The sequence below is a fragment of the Oryzias melastigma genome, linkage group LG8 (assembly GCF_002922805.2).
Source record: "Oryzias melastigma strain HK-1 linkage group LG8, ASM292280v2, whole genome shotgun sequence".
Lineage (NCBI taxonomy): Eukaryota > Metazoa > Chordata > Actinopteri > Beloniformes > Adrianichthyidae > Oryzias > Oryzias melastigma.
The window spans coordinates 22655794-22658748 of record NC_050519.1 but is presented as its reverse complement, the minus strand read 5'-3'; positions in this window follow the sequence as shown (position 1 = coordinate 22658748).

Here is a 2955-nt window from a genome sequence, read left to right as displayed (position 1 = left end):
TTTTTTGGACTATTTAGGCATTTACTTAGATTTTTTAGGCTATTTTGGAGTTTAGCTAATATTTCAGCTACATGCTAGCTGATTCGTGTTTTTTTTTTTTTCGTTTTTGAGGCTAATTTGGCGTTTAGCAAATATTTGAGCTAGCTGTCAGCGTTTTCAGCTATCAATTTCAGCATGTTCAGCTATCAGCACTATCATTTTCAGCGAATAAATTCAGCTTACAGCATTCACACTAGCATTATCACAGGTAATGCTATATATCTAGTTCATAACTATGTTAAAACGTTTTGGTTTTAATGTTTTAAAAATGTAGTTTTAGAGTGGTCAGTAAATGTTTATCCTGTTCGACCTAAGGAGTTTTTTTTTTTTATTTTGGTCCCTTGTTCGATTGAGTTTGACACTCCTGTTATAAAGGAGGAGATTTGTTTTTACTGGAGAAATCAGTTTAAGACTGTAGTAATTTTTTTCATTGATAAAAAAGAAAAAAAATGTAGATTCTCTTTGACCAATAAGTCAAACTGAAGCTGGGACGTTTCTGCAGGTTCTGGACCCTCTCTGGTCTGGATGTGGTTGCAGGTGCATGAGGTCTCCTCAACAAACTGTGTTCAGGACAGGAAACTAACAACAGATAATTTGACCTCTGACCTGTCTCAGTGTTTTTCATTTCTCTTAAACTCCAGAACAACTTCTTCTCCTTCTTTTTTTTTGTAATTATTGTTTTTGTCCAGTGATTGATATGTTTTAAATAGTATTACCCTCCGATGCCTGAATATATTTCTAGCTATTATAAAAATTCATGTGTGTTTTTGCTTATAAGTAGATGCTGAATCAGGGGTCCCCAAACTCCGGCCGGATCCGGTCCTCCTCCACATTTCCCGGCCCCTCAAACACTATGAGAAACGAGTCTTTTTTTTTTTCTTTTCTTCAATCTCTCCGATCCAGATCCACATAGAACATGACTTTTTATTCCACCCTTCTGCAGTCTGAACTATGACGGGAGAGGAGAGAATATTTATTGGTTTATTTTCTTTCATTTTTTTAACATCATTTTTTTCTGTGAAGATTATAGAAATGAATTATTTAAAATGTGGCTGTATATGTGTGGCTCTCTGGAAAACTGTAAATGTTTACGTTTAGGTTGTGAATGTTACACTTTTTCTGTTAGCCTAAAAACTGACCCCACATCAGAGAAGAGGACATTTTCAAAACGCTGTGCTAAATTGATGTAATTTTGAGGCAGAATTGGTTTGGTGTATATCAGCATCAATGGGTGTTCAGGGGTAAACACATGATCATCATTTATTTATTGAGAATACCTCTATAGACTATTGCTACTGATGTCTCGAAGAGATTCCTCTCTGCTAAAACTGTTAGAAGACACTGAAACTGTTTCTTCAGCTCTCTGTCCACATAGTTTATCGTTCCAAGTGTTTTTAGAAATGGGCGAATATCCCGGAGAAACTGGCCTCAGACTTGTAGAGCTGGACTCGGTGACTCTGTCTGCTGTGCACTGAGGCAAACGGTGAAACTGAATCTTTTTGATTTTGAACGCGCCTCAAGCAGGAAGTCAAAGCCTCTGCAGTCATCCGTCCCCCAGCATGTGTTGATGCTGTTACAGAGATGAACCCATGCAGTGGAGGTGGGGTCTACATGTGAGCTCGACTCACAAACTAACTCCAAATTTCCACTCAACTTTCATTCAAAAACGTTGACGTTTCCAGAATTTAAGCAGTCTAGATTCAAACGTGGACCTCGCACCTCCTCACGCCACTGCTTCTTCATGGCACACAGCGAGTGTCCGGACGTCCTGGTTCTCCCAGATCAACAGTTCTCATCTGTAGCACATTTTCCTCGGAGCTCTGAAGGTTTAGGACTTCAAGCCTCAGTAACGGCAGGAAAACAAACGTCTCCATGAAACTGCAAACGGTCCAAGTGAAAAATCAACCTAAACTCAGTTTAATGAAGCCTCGTTTCTGAAAACAGATAAACATTTAATGCTTTGATAAAAATGGAGAAAAATCGCTCCGGCAAGTTCAAGTCCAAACGCTTCTGATGTATTATGGCCTGTATTTGTGAACATGTAAATATCTGAGCTTGATGGGACCATATGGAAACCATTTGCAATCTAACCTCAAGTCATCATGTTGATGAAGATCGAAGGCGGTGTAATAGTGAACGAACAGGCCTGTAATAATGTAAGTGGAGGTGGAGGACCGGTCCATAAATAAAAGCATGTTTGGATGAATGTGGACTGTGTGTGGAGCAATTATGGGATGGAGCGAAAAGGGGGGGCCGGTGTTTGATCAGGGCAGGTGTGATGAAACACGGGGGTGCACGAGTTCAAAAAAATACAAAAGGAAACAGGATTAGTGGATGTTTTTGGAGGATAAAAGAACAAAAGATTCTGACTGCACTGAAAAACCACACTGCCATCTTGTGTTGTAAAGGATGCAGACAAAGCACAGGTACAAACTCATCTGTGCTGGATCCAGTCAGAGGAGGAAAATAATTACATTAAAATAAACACTTTTTAAGATTTATTTCTTTATTTGAACTTTTATGAATGTTGTTTCTCTTTTTTAATCTGCTCTGTGCGCATGCTTCTTACCCTAAAGAGATAGGAATACAACATAAAACAAAGATCATCGACAAAGGTCAAAGGAACAACTAAACGGACAGTTAGAGTATAAAAGAGACCCAACCTACTAAAATGGCATAAATAGGCAGTTTCATGTTGTTGGAAATTGAATTAATTGCTACGTCATTATCTTTATAATAAATCATAAGCCATAACAACAACAACATTGAAAAGAGAAATACAGTAAAAAGTGCACCATCATAAGTTTAACTTAAAAACTATACAGCTGCCAAAGATGAAATTGTTAATGATAAACTTCTAACAATATAGAAATGTTCCACCATATTTGTTCCACAAAGAAAGTTTTTTTTTTTTTT